General features: G+C 45.2%; 1 long non-coding RNA gene across 1 annotated transcript; it reads right to left on the bottom strand.

The window, feature by feature from the left end:
- Positions 1–234: 234 nt before the first annotated feature.
- LOC116482278 (uncharacterized) lies at positions 235–7,778 on the bottom strand. Its single transcript, XR_009209697.1, has 6 exons — positions 7,477–7,778; positions 6,295–6,338; positions 2,865–2,915; positions 2,497–2,601; positions 667–725; positions 235–310 (listed from the first exon to the last, which is right to left on the bottom strand). It is a non-coding gene; the product is annotated as an uncharacterized LOC116482278 (long non-coding RNA).
- Between the last annotated feature and the right edge of the window lie 9,902 nt (positions 7,779–17,680).

Raw genomic sequence — 17,680 nt, 5'->3', positions numbered from 1 at the left:
ATGGCAGGGCCCCAGTTTGTAGATTTTTAGCAGTCTCTAGAGGATTCTATGGCAGGACCAGAACAAGGACCCAAATTTTCCAGCTCTTGGCTGGAGCCTCCCCATAACCTGCATGATCCCTAGACCATGTCCCCAGATGGATGGGGCTCCCACCGCCCCTGGGGCTGCAGCCTCTTGCCTGAAAGAGGATCTTAGCCCTCTCCAGCTTCCTTTGCAGTTGCTTCAGATTGAGTCTAAATCTTCGGTCACTAGGACTTGAAGCTTCTCTTCTAGTTCTGAGTTCTTCTGCTTCCGGTCCTCATTGTTTTGGCTATGGCCAGAGGCAGTAGAGAAAGGAATGAAGGAAGAACAGAAAGGACTACTGTGAAATCAATGAAGAGCAGAAAGGACTGCTCCTCTATCCTCACCTCGTCCCACAACCACAGAACCGCGGCATTGGAAGGGACCTCAGGAATCAAAAGTCACAGGTGGCAGTCCAGAGAGAAGATATGAATTCCCCGAGGCCAAACCATGAGTCAGGGGCACAGCCCGCACTAGAGCTTAGCCTGTGCACACATGCAAACTTGTATGACAACCTCACCATGCTCACCTGCACCCCTCCCACCTCCCAGCACATCACCAATGCTAAGGGCCCCACATCTCCCATCCCACCCTCCCCCATCCTACCTGTTCTTGTATAACTCCAGCCTGAGGGCATCGCTGTCTTTGGTTACCTCCTTGTTATACTGCAAATACAGAAAGGTTAAGTCAGGATATAACAGGCAGAGGAGCAGCTGGCTGGCCAGTAACAGTAGCTATAATAACTATTCCCCAGTTAACACTTCCTTACTCTCAATCACAGCTGACATGTTTTCATGGCATTTCCAAGCCTATAGTCTCATTTGTTTCTCAAAGAACTCAATAAGGGTGGAAGGGACAGGGAAAGAGATCGAATTTGTAGCTGGCTACCAGAGGCCCAGAGAGATCAGAGAATATTGCTATTGTTATTACCATTATTACTACCACTGTTTGAACCTTTGAGTGCTTCACCAGGCAGCATGCTAGCAATCCCATTTAATTCTCACAACCACCATATGAGACAGTTACTATTATTACCTCTATTGTGTAGATAAAAAAACATGGGGTATTAGAGGTTAATTGCTTGCCTAAGATCACTCAGACAGAGCTGGGATTTGAACACCCAGGTATATCTGATTCTCTAAGCCCTTTTTTTCACTGGGGGTTGGGACACAGAAAGGAAGGAGGAAATTTTTTGTTCACTTTTTGAAAGGATGATAAATTCACATAGTCCAAAACTCAGAAGGTACAGAAGGGAAACATCTCCCAGCCACCCTGTTTCTCTCTCCTGAGTTTTGTATGAATCCTTTTGTGGCCAATTCTCCCTGATAGTCACACAGACAGGCCTTCATGACAGTCACACAGACAGCCCTGCACAGCACTCCAGTTATACAAACAAATTTCCACAGAGCTGCCTTAACATTGAGCAAATAGTTAAACCTAGGGAAATCCGTGCCCAGGTATCAAAGCTAAAAATGAAACATATGGTCAGTAGGACCCTTGCATAGGCTTCTCCCTAACCTGGAGCAAGTCAAAATAATAGGGACAGTCTTATATTCCTAGTCTCGGATCGACAGAATCTGAGACGAGTCAAGGAACAGTGGCAGCTGTTTGAATAGATTCATCGGAGAGTCTAAGGCAGTCTCCGGACCAAGCTATAAGGGAGATAAGATAGAAATAATCATTCCAGTACCACAGTAGGCAGGTCTTGAAGGTACCAGGGACTTCACAGCTTAATAAGACTTAGAAAGCATTTTTTGCCTCTGACCTTCTAGTTGAAACAAAATTAGTTATCAATAGACTTAGGCGAATGCTATACTGTACGTAGACACGTAACCCCAACCTATGTAAACACTAAGAATATCGTAACACTTCGAGTTGGTCTGGTGGAATTATCTCCAGCCTTCTCTCTATATCTGGTTACAGCAATATATTCCCTTCTTTCCTAGTTTGCTTCTTATTTTTGAGCCTCAATAAAATGCAGCCAGACCCAGTCTGGCTCTGAGACCACTTTCAAGCACATTTTATGTATATTATCATAGTACTTACACACAACACACACACACATACACGTGCTCCTTCTCTCTACACAAATGGTAACATACTAAAGATACTCTTCTGTACTTTCACAGTGGAAGTACCATATCCCACACCTAGGACTTGGCAAAGGCCACAGCCAAGTAAGGGCAGGGTAGGCACTTGGCCTCTAAGCTCTGCGTCCAGTGCTCCACGTCCAAGCTCTGCTTGCTCCCCCAACTCATCCACAGCAGCCAACTCAGCCCCAGGCTGCCTCTAGCAACCACACACAAAAGCAATGAGAAATGGCCCATGCTGCTTTCTGGGCAGGACACTCCATCCTGCAGAAGGGACCTAAAGGTCCCTCACTCCTCCATCTGGGAAGCTGGGCTGCCAAGGGATGGGGCAGGTGGTAGGACTCACACTGTCCGTGTTCTTCTGCTGCATGGAGACAGCAAAGAGTCCAATCCAACTCTCCCACACACTGCTGGGAATACTGCAGGCCGCTGGCCAGATCCATGGACTCTCCTGAAATGAAAGAGGTTGAGATGGAGCCCAAAGGACTCCCCCTAAAGGCCTATCAAAGCACCAGGTTGAAGGATGATGGGTGCCCAGATTCCCACCTTCAAACTGCCTGGCAGCACGTTGCATATGATACAGTTCAGTATTTAATTTTCTTTTCTCAGACATCAGTATGTTGGTTCTCTGAATTTGAACATTTGGGAGAAAAGCCAAGCAAGTGCTGAAAGAGAAGGAAAGCAACAAGAGGGAACTTCACATCCTCCACTCACCTCTAACTGCCTCTTTAGGGTTCCCTGGTTTTGCTGGCTTTCTTGCTTTTCCTATAGGAAGAGGAAGACAGAGCTCTTACTAGGGGGAGGCAGAGATGGCACAGCAAAGGACATGCCTCCAGAATGCCACCAATGCCCCAGGACAGGCCCACCCATGGGACCAGGTTATCAGGGACCCTGTGGGGATGAGGTGGAATCTGGGGGGTGAGCCTTCTTCCCCAGGCTGGGTGTCGGCAAGACGAGACTGGCACCTCTACATCTGAGTGCCCTCCAAACCCAGCAGTCATGCAGTGAGCAAAGAAATTACATTACTAGTGTGATTCTAGTTGATCCACAATTTCTTGGATGTGCTGTTTCCTTGTGAGAGTCAAAGGAAGGTGACCAAGGGTGGCCCCCTCCACTCTATTCCCCAGGCCATGAAGCAGTAGGCAGAGGCCAGGAGTGGATTTTAAAGGCCAAGTTCTCAGACCCACTAGGACCATGAAGTGGTAAACTCTCCTCAAGCTCCCAAGGACAGAGGATTTGGGTCATTGTTGGTTTTGGCCCACAGCCACAGAACTGAAAGTCTGAATCTGGATTCTCTCAAAAGGACAATAACATAAACCTCTGTGAGGCAGGAAAATAAGGTCTGGAGGCAGGGAACCTAAGGCTGTTTCACGCTGACTTCCTAGAACCAAAATGAAAAGAAAACCCTAACTTTCCATGTCTAAGTAACAAAAGAAACGGAGGCTACTACCTTTGACCTTTTCTGTGAGGCAGATGGGAAATTGGCTGTCTGCAACAAGTAAGACTGATTGCTGGTCAAGTCTTCATTTGCAAAGAAGTATAACTTTGTAACTTCATCCTAGCCTCTGATTGGTTGCTTTTTGCAACCCATCAGATTGTTTGCACAGGAGTGTGACTTTTGTAACTTCACTTCAGCCTCTGGTTGGCTGCTTTCTGCAACCAATCAGACTGATTGCGGCTACCACTTCAGTTACATGAGGTGAGCATGAAGTGGCCAATGGGAAACTTCTGGGGGGTATTTGGACCCAGGAAGATTCTGTATCCAGGCCCCTGAGCTGCTGCTCAGGCCCACTCCCACACTGCGGAGTGTACTTTTGTTTTCAATAAATCCCTGCTTTGGTTCTTTTGTTGCTTCATTCTTTCTTGGCTTTGCTAGGCGTTTTGTCCAATTCTTTGTTCAAAATTCCAAGAACCTGGACAACTTGTAGTCATGACCTTCTACCAGTGACATCTATAGATGGAGTCTGAGAAAAACCCACCATTCTGCCATCTTGTGATTTAGAAAGTGCATTCATTCAACATTGACTAAACATATATGGGCCAGGTACAATTCTTCATAGCAGGGATATAGGATGGAAAAGAACAGACAGGATCCCTTGGCCCTGAGGTTTACATTCTAGTGGACCTTTAAATCTTGGACTCTCAGAGCTAGCAGAGACTTTGGTACTCTCTACCTCCTGGAGAAACGCAAGCCCAAGGAGGAGAGGTGACTTGTCCAGAATCAAAGAGCAAATTAATGACTGAGTCAGGGCAGAAATACAGAGTTCCTGACAACCAGTCAGACTAGCACTTCCCCAAGAGGCAACAATCCCAAGGCGTGTCTGGCAAAGACTGGAGCAGGCGTGTCTGGAGAAGAGACAGTAGGCAAAGAGGGCAGCAACAGAAGAGCCATGATGCATGCTCCATGCTCTGAGGTCCCTCCAGCTGAGACCTGGGCCCCCCAGCTCGCTATTTGCCCTTGGCACTGGGTGCTTCTAGCCCCTTTCTTCAGGGCCCCAAGAGGAAACTGGAGCCCAGATTGGCAGAGTGGAACCAGGGGACCCTACTGGACTCTTAACTATTTCTCAATCATTCTGTTGAGTTGATTGTTTGTTAGATAGCGGGAGTCCAGGGTACTGTTACCTCTTGGTATCAGCTCTGAAATGCATGCAGAGAGGAGGAGCTGGAGGAGGACTGCAGGCAGAGTTAGAAAGGGCAATCATTAGGGCTGGGAGCTGTTGGGCTGTTTCAGCGGGCAGAGGGTCATCCAACCCCCACTGTGGGAGGAGGTTTGAGGGCTAGCCCAGAGGGTCACTGCACCTTGGCCCAGGCCCTCTTACCTCCAGATTCTTCAGGGTAGCAGATTGTTAGAAATGAAAATTCAGAGTCACAAGGAACATGAACACACAAACAAAAGATTTCTCAGCAAGGCAATTTTACTTCTGCAGAAGGATCCTGTTTGCAAGCCAGATTGCCATGAGAGCACACCAAACAAAGGAAAGCAGGAGTTTTTATCCCTGACGCATCAGGACCCCACTGCTGTGTCCTATCTCCATTGGCTGGAGCTGGAACTCACAATCTAAACTGATTCTGACTGGCTAAAATCTTAAAACTTTCCTAAATAGGTAATGGCACAATGGAGAACAAAGAAAGGGAGGGGGTTACGTACAGGAAACTAGGATAATAATAACATTTCCAAATAAGGAAAAGGCATAGGCTACAAGCTGGGACATGCCTGGGCATGTCCGAGCATATCTAGGCAGACTAGAAACTAGAATAAACAACTTAGGCTTTGTTTAATATATAAGGACATAGAAACATAGAGTACACTTATTTCTCTACTATATTTAACAGCTACCCAGGGCATAACAAAGAGTCATTAGTAAACTAAAAGATTTATTAGTTTGTAGCATAAAAAGAAAAGAAAACTTGAGAGAAGTTTTTAAAAGGAACTATTCTTCTTCTTAACACTTACTGTTTTTAAAAAGGGAAACTTTGAAGAGGAACTTTTTATTCTTAACAAGATGATGCAGGGCCCTCCTAGTGGATACCTGTTGCTGACTACAAGAGATGAGAGTGCGCGTGGAAATGTTCTGCCCCTCAGTGTCTAAGCCCTTTGACTTCCTTTCTTCCCCAGCAACTGGCAATATTTTCTTTTCTGCCTATCTGGAACCCTTCATTCCATAACTCTTTTGTACCAAATTCCCTCACAGTTCTTATCTTCCCACCATCCCTCCCTTCAGAGCAGCTCTCATCTGGTGCTTCTGCAGCAAAAAGTGATGCAACCAGTCATGTGGTCCAGCTCCTTCATGTGAACAGCTTCAAGGGAGAAGGGTCAGGGAAAAGGTGACTTCCTCAACATTGCCCAGCAGCAAATCAGCTGCTCCCAGGATCTGCCCTCTCTTGTGAAACCCTGCCTCGGTTTCTTTCTATCATACTTTCCTTGCCCCTGCACCCCACTCTGGGCTTCAGTTTCTGAGATATCTCAGAGGCAACACCATTGAGCTGTTGGTAGAGTTACTGCAGGCTCTTGGTCGATGAGAAAGTCCTAGGGGTGGAGACATGGGTCACAGGTGCAGGTGGCTTGATGGGAAAGAAGGTCATGGGCAGTGGCCTTCCTGACTCCCTTGGCCTAGAGACTGCTGCCCCAATAGGAGACACTCACTTGGTTTCACCTGTAAGATTAGGGCCATTGTCAGCATCATGTTTCTGTGTGGGAAGAAACATACAAGAGGGTCATTCAATTTCTGGTAACAATCACCCAGGGTGGGGTGAGCCAAGCTCCCAAGCTCATTCCAACAATCTTGCATCTCCCTAGACCTCAAGGAAAGGGCCAGTCTCAGCCTTCCCCCAGCCCAGTTCCCAGGAAGGCCACTTGGTCCTAGAGAACAAGCTATCTGTGAGACAGCAAGACCCTGTCTCTCTAAGTTCTCACCATGTTGCCCAGGCTGGTCTCAGACTCCTGGGCTCAAGTGATCCTCCCACCTTGGCCTCCCAAAGTGTTGGGATTATAGGTATAAGCCACTGCACCTGGCCTATTAACTGTGTTTCTGATTCAGGCCTTTTCAGGGAAAAAAAGTTGCCCAACTAGAAGCCTCTCCCCACTCTCTGGAGGTAAAAAGAGAATAAACCATGGTCACCACCCCCACCCTGTCCTTTTACATCCAGAAACATCTACCCAACTAAGAAACCACCCAAAAAAACAGACATAAGACATCTGCCCTATGGCTCTTGGCGAATTAGAAATTGTGGGACTTCTTTCCTGGGAACAGCAGCTGGGGACCATCCTAGGATTCGGGACTTGGAGTCATTTGGAGCCTCTCCCTTGCCCCGAACTGGACCTACTTGCTTGACCAGAGCCCCACCCGGCCTGTCTCCAGGCTCTGGCCTTACTCTTGGCCCAAGCATCTGGCTCTAGAGATCTTCTAATATCCAACAGGCCAGGTGGGCAGACAGTGGAAAAAGCTCGCTGACCAGCTAAGCTTGACAAGAGAAAAACACCAGGGAGCCAGGACCTGGACAGGGAAGCTGGGTTTGGAGGAAGTGGCTACACCTCGCTCCAGGGAAAGGACTGCCTGCTCACTGGAACCTTCGGTCCTGGCCTCTGAAAACCCAAATCTGCTTCCCTCCTTAGAGCAAGTGCTGTAGAGGCTGGCAGAGCTGAAGATAATTTTAAGTCTTATAGCTAAGAATGGAGTTTAAAAAAAATAAAGCCTACTCTCCTCAAATGGTCTCATCCCATTAAGATTTTTTTTCTCTCTCCATTATTCCCTACTTCTGGAGATGTTATCAGCTCTACTCAGGATACTGCAATCACAGACCTATACTCCTGGAGTAGAAAACTTACATGGTTGGCCGGGCACGGTGGCTCACGCCTGTAATCCCAGCGCTTTGGGAGGCTGAAGCGGGCTGATCACAAGGTCAGGAGATCAAGGCCATCCTGGCTAACATGGTGAAACCCCGTCTCCACTAAAGATACAAAAAATTAGCCGCGTGTGGTGGCAGGTGCCTGTAGTCCCAGCTACTCGGAAGGCTGAGGCAGGAGAATGGCATGAACCTGGGAGGCAGAGGTTGCAGTGAGCCAAGATCGCACCACTGCACTCCAGCCTGGGTGACTGAGCAAGACTCCATCTCAAAAAAAAAAAAAAAAAAAAAGAAAGAAAATTTACGTGGTAATAAAAATGAGAAATTAAAAAAAAAACTTACATGGGAAACAGTTATGGATATGGAGAAGGTATAAAAGCAGCAAGGAGCCAGGTGCAGTGGCTCATGCATGTAATCCCAGCACTTTGGGAGGCCGAGGCTGGTGGATCACTTGGGGCCAGGAGTTCCAGACCAGCCTGGGCAACATAGCAAAACCCCATCTCTACTAAAAATACAAAAAAATTAGCCAGGCATGGTGGTGGGTGCCTGTAATCCTAGCTACTCGGAAGGCGTGAGGCATGACAATCACTTGAACCCAGGAGGCAGAGGTTGCAGTGAGCCGATATCCCGCCACTGCACTCCAGGAGACAGAGCCAGACTCTGTCTCAAAAACAAAAACTAAGACTAAACAGCAAGAAGGAAATATGTGGATCTGGGCCTTTGTTTCCAGAACAGAGAGACCTGGGCTGGGCACACAATCTCAGAGCATTAGGAAACAGGCTCCAGACCCCCTAATCCGCTGGACCATTGGCAGAGAAAGCCAAATACACGGCTGCAGGATGTCCTTAGGCCTGTGCTCCCCACAGTACCACTCAGTATCTCCTCTGAGCTGGCAAGGTGAGTTACAGCCCCTGGACAGACCTGACTGACTGCGGCGGTGGGTAACAGGTATGATGACTGAACAACTCTCTAACAGCAGCCAAGGGTGCTCTGTCTTACTCCCCCTCCCCATGCCCATCTTCAACAGGATCTGGCGCCATTTGTGCCCTGCTCCTCTGGCTTGTCAGGAGCCCCCCAGGCAAGTTAGATATGAAGGAAATGCCAAATCACAACCAGAGGAAGTCATCTCCTAGCCCCATGTGCCCCCATGCCCTGCCCCCCACCAGGTTCCCTGTGCTCCTGAAAGGTGCTCTGTGAGTTCATAATGATGACCATAACCTCACCGCTCCCCCTGCCTCCCCGACTCCCCTTATGGATGAATGTTTACCCACTTTAAATCTACAAGCCAGCCTCAAATGCCACTTCCTCTGGCCTCAAGTCCATTCGGAACCAACCTACCCTTCAGCTGAGCATTTGGAATTTTCCAAAATTCTCTCTTGCCTCCTTCAGAGGAGTCTGCCTCACTCAGTGTGCAGCCTAGCTTGTTCATCTATTCTCTCCATTGTTTAGTTAGCAAAGTGTCTTTGCTATCAAGAGCCCAATGAATATGACTAAGTGTCCATTTGATTTTAAAGAGATTAGGGGCAGAATGTTTCGGTCATTTATCTGTTTGGTTAACCTCATATCTTTTACAGTTAGTTCCTCTGAAAAAATAGCTTCAATCCTTCCAACTGTAATGTGAACTCATTTTATCTTAACCCTATGTTCTCTACTCTTAAACCAAAGTGAATTAATTTTAAAAAATCACAAATTTCTATGTGGTCTAATGATCTTTGCCTTTAGGGCAAAACCTAAAAGTTGGTTGGGTTTTTTTCTCCATCCCTCCTAGTCTGAGAGTATCATAGTGGGCATTCAAAAGCCCAAATCTCAGGCTGGGCATGATGGCTCATGCCTGTAATCCCAGCACTTTGGGAGGCCGAGGAGGGCAGATCATTTGAGGTTAGGGGTTCGAGACCAGCCTAGTCAACATGGTGAAACCCTGTCTCTACTAAAAGTACAAAAACTAGCTGGGCATGGTGATGGGCGCCTGTAATTCCAGCTACTTAGGAGGCTGAGGCAAGAGAATGGCTTGAACCCGGGAGGCAGAGATTGCAGCAAGCTGACATTGTGCCACTGCACTCCAGCCTGGGTGACAGAGCAAGACTCCATCTCAAAACAAACAAACAAAAAGCCCCAAATCCCACAGCCTGCTCTGAAAGTCATTCTCAAATTGTTTTTAAACTTTAATGTATGTCACACCTTCTCTAAAATGATAAAAGATGTGGGGGAAGGAAAAAACCCAATCAATCAAGCAGGTGAAGAAGCAGACATAAACAGGTTGAAGGTTAAGGCAGCAAAATAAAATAAGCCAAAGGCAAAGTATCCCCCAAACCAGAGAAGCCTAAGGGCATGCACAGCTGGAGAGAGCAAGCCAGGGAGAAGTCTCAGCACTCCCTCACCTTCCACTTGTCCAATGTGGGGAACGCAGCACCTTCACAAAGTCCTGAATCTACAGGAGGCGAAAAGGGAAAAACAAGGGTGGGGGAGAAAGAGTCGCTTAGAGAGAGGCAAGAAAGCCAGGGAATGAGGAAGATATAGGTTCAGGGAAACGAAATGCTGAAGCAGAACCTGTGGTTTTGACCTCCTCCCACCAAATGGCCACCTGCTGCCTTGCCAGGGGCAGGAACAAATAGATGGGAAAGTCCCCTAAGCGATGCAGTCACACAAAGTGGGGTCGCCTGACCAGTGCAGCTCTTAATATGCTCACTGGACCCCTCTCCTCAGGCCCAGGACGTGGGTGATGAATCTGGTAGAGCTCCAGAAGACCTCCACCTCTATTTGAAAAACCAGACTTCTGAGTAAGGGTTCACTTGAACAAAGGGGGCTCCAGCTAAAAAACGAATTTGAAAGACACTGATCTTATCCAGTATCATCTTACAGAGGAGGAAACTGAGGCCTAGTGGAAGAAGTGATTTTTCTGTGGTCACTCAGCAAGCTGATGGCAAAGATGAACTCAAAAGTTAGATCTTCTCCTAATCCTAGTGCCTGGGGCTCTCCTCACCACATGCTAGGGCCCTTTCAGTGACTCCTAAAGGGACAGCCTGATGGCAAATGGCTGTTCTCATTGGCCTGGTTTCCCCCTTGAGACTGGGGATGAGGAAAATCAAACAGCAACTACCATTTCCTGGGTGTCCTGGGTGTTTACAGCAGGCCCCGTACTAGGGATTAACATAAAAACAACAGCAATAACAAATCTCATTTAAACTCACAAATATATGTAAAACAATACCACCCCTGTTTTACAGATGTGAAAAAGGAGGCCCAAAGAGAACTCAAGCAATTTGCCCTAAATTGTATCCCTAGCAGATGGAGAGGTAGGATTCAAACCCAGAATTCTTAACCAGTACCCAACAGTTCTTCCACGATCTTAACAATTACCCTCTACTGCCCTTTGGGCCCCCTGCCCTCAGGAGCCTGGCCAGCCAAGACTCACATCCCCAGGTGAGTGGCAACCACCAGAAGTTATTGTCTCAGTGCTACTGCCATTTTTTTTCTTTTTCTTCCTCTTTACTCCTGCCAAACACCAGGGCTGTTCCTCTGCTGATATTCTCTCAACTTTGGAAAAGAAGAGCAATAATACTAATGAGAACTACAAGCCCCTACAGTCACATCATACGTTACAGTTTTTACAAAATACTCTTATATACCATCTGATTTAATGCCACCAACAACTGTACAAGGTGTTGTCACAATCACTTAGTGACAGACAGGGATTGATACGATGGCTAAAAAAAAGGCAATAATGAAACTTAAACTCAGTCTTCTGATCCAAGCTCTGGGGTTTTGCCAAGAATCAGCAGCTGCCAGGGACCAAAACCAGAGGTAGAAAAGTAAACATGAAATAGGCAGGAACTGTACTCTGTGCGGTTCAGAGTCACACATCCTCTCATGTCTGTTAGAGTAAGAAGTGCACCAGCACCTCTTAAACTTTTACATCAATGTATCCTCATGGCAGAAGGCAGCCTTTCTGTTAAATCTGGGAATTTTTCAGAAAGAGGACAACCCAAGCCTCATTTCAGAGAGAAGTCTGGTCTACTCTTAGAAATCTATGTGACTGTCACCCCTAAGTATATTATTTTTTCTCTTGCAAGAGAATCAAGCGAAACTGATGCTTCAGAAAGATGCCCCATATTTATCCTGTGCCACAGAAAGTACCCTAGGTTGAGATGAGGTGAGGAAGATTCAAGCTGTCAAGTTCAGTTTCCCAAGATCTGTTCCACAGAAGATGAGCAGATCTCACTCCAGAGACCACTGACTGAAGGGCAGTCTGGTCTCAGAACCATGGAGAACTCAAATATGAGGTAGAGAACTCAGAAAACAAAATGCTAAAGTCTCAAGAGTAGAAGCCTGGAAGGAAACCAACCAATCCCATTCTCCCATTGACAACTGTCAATGTTTGCTCACCAGTTGGGGCAGGGGTGGGGGCGCGGCAGGGAGTGTAGGCTTTTCACACTGTCAGTGTCGAAATTAAGGGAGTAAGGCAACCTGAAACCTCTTGCTCCCAGGTTCCATAGTTCCCATTCCCCTTCCAGTTGGAAATTTGTGCTGCAACCAGAGGAACCAGAAAGGGGGTGAGAACACTTAGGGGACTGGGTCCTAGATCAAAGGCCAGTCTTGTGGCAATAATGACAGTTCTCAGGGGGACTGTGACACACTACATTCCACTCCTTGTTGGGGTGATCAGACCCAACACCAGGCTGTGGGGGCTATGAAGTCCGGTGGAGTCAAAGGAATGAGAAAAGACAAGTTAAAGCATAAAGTGGGACCAGGGGGCCAACACTAGTATGGAGGCTGCGAAGGCCCCAAGCTCTGGGAGCCCATGCCATTTATTGGTAATCCAACAAAGAAGCAGGTAATGAGGATATCAGGGTTGAGAGAAAGCAGTGCATCAGGTGAATGAGCTACAGCTGTGATGGTTTAGCATTTTCTTTGAAGTATATGGAACATGTTATGCTACTTGAGATAATGGGAAATGTGTTCTTCTAGTTTAAGATACAATCGTTTTATGAACCTAGGATTGCTAGAAGCAAGGAGCCAGCAAGTCTAGACACATTCCAGAGGCCACAAGAGGTTTTATGCCCTGAGCCCTGGATTCCATCCAAGCCATGAGGGGTTTTATGCCCTGGGCTTAGATTGTGGTGTGGCAGGGCAGACTTTCACTCTTTAGCATGGAGTTTGGTGTTCCAAAGGTCATGAGGTGTTTTATACTCTGGATCCCGGACATGTTCCAAGACTCTTTTGCATTATGTCAGACATGCAAGCCCTGCCTCAGCTTCTCTCCCAACCCTTAGCTTTTCTCCCAACAACTCCTCCCTGGGCAGGGGGGCCCACATTGCTCTGAATGGGGGAGGGGGTGCTTGGAGACGTGAGCTCAAAGAGCCCAGGGAGGTCTGGCTTGGGGTGGCAGGAGGTGAGGGCCAAATCTGGAGTGGAGAGCCCTGGGAGTCGTTGGCCCAAAGTCACCCAGGGGTGACCAGTGAGGGTGGGGACTGGGCTGCTGAGGGGGCAGGGCTGGCTGAAAAGACTTTGGTTGTGGAAGCCCAGAGGCCCAGCCTGGTATGCCTCAGGAGTGGCACGGACCCTGGCAGTGGTCCTGCTGCCGAAGGGAGCTTAGGGCTGGGTCAGGTAGCCACAACCCCGTGCATTTTACCTTTTTTTCTTGGCCTTGACCAATTGGCTGCATTTTACCATTTTTTTCTCGGCTGTTTCCAATTCCCTATGTTGGTTTCTTCCGACACCACAGGGCAGGGAGGGAGGCGGGGTTGGGACCACATCAGTGTAATCCTGGCAACCACTGCTAAACTAAACACTTCTAGCCAGCTACCACGCAGTTGTGCGACTGAGCCAGAGGAGGCGTAACCAGGGCTGCACTAGAACGCAGGATAAGGGAATCACCTCAATGCTCCAAGCCCACTGGTTGACGAGAAAGGAGGGAAAGGGAAAAAAAAAAGGGAAAGGAGGCATGGCCAGGTGGCAGTGTGGCCAGAGGGACCTGTGGTTTCACAAGGAAAGCTGCACAGGCAACTGCTGTCCCCGCCCACTCCAGGAAAGGGGCAGGGCTGGCTTTCACTTTAAAAACTTTAAAACTTAAAAAAAAAAAAATCTGCATGTACTTTATATATATGTGTGTGTCTATGTGTGTGTATATGTGTTCTTTCAGAGCTGTCTTTATTATACAGCTTCTATGCCAGGTCTTTGATTTTGGCCTTTATTATTCATCTTCGAATGGAGCACAAGAATTACCAGTATTACCACAATTGAGGTACAAATCCTATAAAAATGGAAAACCCACAGCACGCTCGATGATTAATGCAGCAGACTATATTATCCAACATTCCAATAAGATAAAATAATCACAATGATTTATCTTTTTTGGAAAAAGTTATTTTATTCTCCTACATTATTGTTAAGATTTTTTTTAACAAGAAACATGTCTAATATTTTTAAAAACACACATTTTTCAATTTAATAAGCACTCAAAGCTCTTTACCCATTTAAAAAAAAATTACAAGGCCCTTCTAAAGTAAGGCTAAATACTAAGTGATGAGGGAGAGAAAAAGGACATAGATAACTCCTACTCTCAAGGGGTTAATCACTGAATCCTATTTGACTAGAATCACCTGGCCTCTCCAAACCTTGCAAATGAAACTGAATTTCTCACTTGATACTAGGCTATGACTTGCAGCAACTGTGAAAACCAAGAATTGTGTTATGTCACTGGGTATTGCATGTTATCTGAATTCCACACTAGGCTGGGATCAAGGGCTGAATCTTTCATGATTTGCTCCATAACCTGTGTGCTTCTTATCCCAGACCAAAGTAAGCTTTCTTCTAGAGTTCTACAATTTACAGTTAGTATACAAGAATGGTCCTCAAAAATGTAGTCTCTGGACCAGCACCACCAGCATAACCTGAGAACTTTTTATAAATGCAAATTCTCAGGCCCCACCTTAGACCTGATGAATCAGAAACTCTGGAGTAGGGCCTAGCAATCTGTGCTGCAATAAACCCTGCAGGTGTTCAGGAACCTCTGGCATACAGCAGGTAGAAAAATGTGTTTCCTTCTGTAGGTCCAAAGCCAGGGATACTGTATGTTCTGTCTTGATACGAAACAAAGACATGCAATTAAAAGACATAAATCTCCTTCCTACTCCCACCCTCCAGCTAATGTGTTTTATTTTTATAAGTTAAATAAGAAAACAAGTAGCAATCAGAGATTTAATCTAAAAAGTATGTTTACAGGTATCTGTTCTCATCCAGTCTGATCTTATACAATACCATGTACATCCTCCTACATCTAAAGTTTTAGAAAGGGACCTTCACAATATAAGTCTAAGGCACACTAGGAGTGCTATAATAAAAGACCAAGTAGATCTGAATGTCCAAACTTACTAGAGAAGAAAAGTGGAATCACTGACTGTATTTTCAAATTGCATTCAACAGGAAATTAAGATTTTGAATTTTTTTCACCTTCGTACTTCCAAGTTAATAGAATTAAACCAGAATACTCCATACTTTCAAAGCCTCTAGCCAGGCAAAGTTTTACTTTATTATTTCTTGCTTTTGACTGATATAAAGCAGAGTCCTGGTAGGCATATTGTGTATACTTGCAAAGATGCAGAACTAAACAGTTGTTAATATTAAAACAAAAGTCCTGTAAACCTCAGATGGTGAGTGTAATACTTTAGCACTAGCACCAAAGTCTCAAATATGAAAAGATACCAAAAACACCACTAGCAAACAAAAGTAAACTCTCAGCCGGAAGCAGTAATTCATACCTGTAAGCCCAGCACTTTGGCAAGCTAAGGTGGGAGGATTACTTGGAGTCAGGAGTCCAAGACCAGCCTGGGCAGCATAGTGAATTCACATCTCTACAAAAAAAATTAAAAATTAGCACGCCTATAGGCCTAGCTACTTGGGAGTCTGAGGTGGGAAAATCGCTTGAGCCCAGGAGTTTGAAGCTGCTGTAGCTACGATCATGCCACTGCACTCTAGCCTGGGTGACAGAGTGAGACGTAGACAATTACATTCAGTTGTGCTCCTGTTTATACTAAAATCAGTAAGTTAAAATGCTTTCATTCAGCAGGATAAAAATTAAGTGACATGGCCAGATGCAGTGGCTCACATCTGTAATCCCAGCACTTTGGGAGGCCGAGGTGGGTGGATCACCTGAAGTCGGGAGTTCGAGACCAACCTGATCAACATGGAGAAACTCCATCTCTAATACAAACACAAAATTAGCCAGGCATGGTGGTGCATGCCTGTAATCCTAGCTACTCGGGAGGCTGAGGCGGGGAGAATCACTTGAACCTGGAAGGGGGAGGTTTCAGTGAGCCAAGATCATGCTACTGCACTCCAGCCTGGGCAACAAGAGTGAAACTCCATCTCAAAAAAAAAAAAAAATTAAGTGAAATGTGGCCGGGCGCAGTGGCTCACGCCTGTAATCCCAGCATTTTGGGAAGCTGAGGCGGGCGGATCACCCGAGTTCAGGAGTTTGAGACCAGACTGGCCAACGTGGTGAAACACTGTCTCTACTACAAATAAAAAATTAGCCAGAGGTGGTGGTGGGTGCCTGTAATCCCAGCTACTCAGGAGACTAAGGCAGGAGAATCACCTGAACCTAGGAGGCAGAGGCTGCAGTGGGCCGAGATCATGCCACTGCCCTCCAGCCAGACTCTGTCTCAAAAAAATAAAAATAAATTAATTAAGTGAAATGTGATTTTGGAGCTTGGGTGGCTAAAAAAGGGAAGAAAATATACAGCTAAACAACAAATTACTTACTAGGAGAAAGTTTTTGTAACCTCAGCGACAGATAAAAGGTTTATATCCTAAGCCCATAAAGAAATCTTTAAAATTACTCAGAAAAATGATTTTAAAAGATAAAATTATTTTATAATTTTATAAAATTACTCAGAGAAAAACAAATGGTTTCCAACAGAAAATGGGCAATGGAGAAACAGACACTTCTCACAAGAATAAAAATTGCCAATAAGCATATAAAAGATTCAAAAGCACTAGAAATCAAAAAATGTAATGAAAACAATGAGATTTTTTGCCTAAAGACTAGCAAAGACGACAAATGGAAGGGGGAGGCTGGAGCTCTGTCCCTGTTGGTGGGAGTATAAACTGAACCAATTTTCCTGCACAATAATTTGAAAATGTCTATTAAAATCCCTAAAACTGTTTTATATTATTTTCCTCCAGAAATTCTACTATGAATTCAGTCATAAAATGCTTGCTCGAGTCTATTAAAATGTATATATGAGGAAATTCACCTCTAGGGTGGCAATGATTAACTTAATATACATCCAGCTATTAAAAATGATGATGCCAGGATATATTTACTGCCATAGAAGCATGCCCAAAATATAGTGACAAAAGATTATATATTATGATTCTACTTTTTACAATGTTTATATGCATAAAGTATAAAAAGCAACAAACCAGAATGTTTTGAGTGGCAAAATTAAAGATGTTTCTTTATATTTTGTCATCCAAATTATTACAGAAAAAATGTGATTTCCTTTATAATCAGGAAAAAGTGTTATTTTCATTTACTTATATTTAAATTTCTTTTTCTTTTTCTCATGAACGTATCCCATGTAGGCTAGAGAGGTAGAATCCCTGCCTCTTGAGGTCAATCAGTCCATTTTTGGAATGTGCACTACAAAAAGCTGCCCCATCTTCCTTTTATTTTAAAATGTCTGGAAACATTTTTGTTTTAAATTGTTTTATTGTTCTCAGAGTGTTTTTTAAAAATATATGAAATAGAGGAAAAGGCAAAGGAAAGGCTGACTCCCCACCTTCCTGGGGCTGCTCTTCCAATTTTTGCTGCTATTGCTATGTATTAATATTCACTGGGTACTAAAAAGATGGGCAGACTCTTAGACATTTTTTTCTTATCTCTTTCTCATAATCTCACTTCATTCCTTCATTCACTTATTCTTAAAGGGGTAATGTGTACAAATACATAGTTTGACAAATTTAAAAACGTAACTATAAAAGTATGTGGCAAAATCCCGTTCGTATCCTATTCTCCCTCCACAGCCAAACACTTTTAATTGGTTTCTTATGTATCATTTCGGAATTTATATTTGTAAACACACATGTATATTCTTATTCTACTCTTCTCTCTCAACACAGAAAGTAGCAGACCATATACACTATACCACTCCTTGTTCTTTTTTAAAAATATAACACAATATATC

The sequence above is a fragment of the Hylobates moloch genome, unplaced genomic scaffold, assembly GCF_009828535.3.
Source record: "Hylobates moloch isolate HMO894 unplaced genomic scaffold, HMol_V3 SCAFFOLD_14, whole genome shotgun sequence".
NCBI classification, from domain to species: domain Eukaryota; kingdom Metazoa; phylum Chordata; class Mammalia; order Primates; family Hylobatidae; genus Hylobates; species Hylobates moloch.
This window is presented reverse-complemented; position numbering and strand designations above follow the sequence as displayed.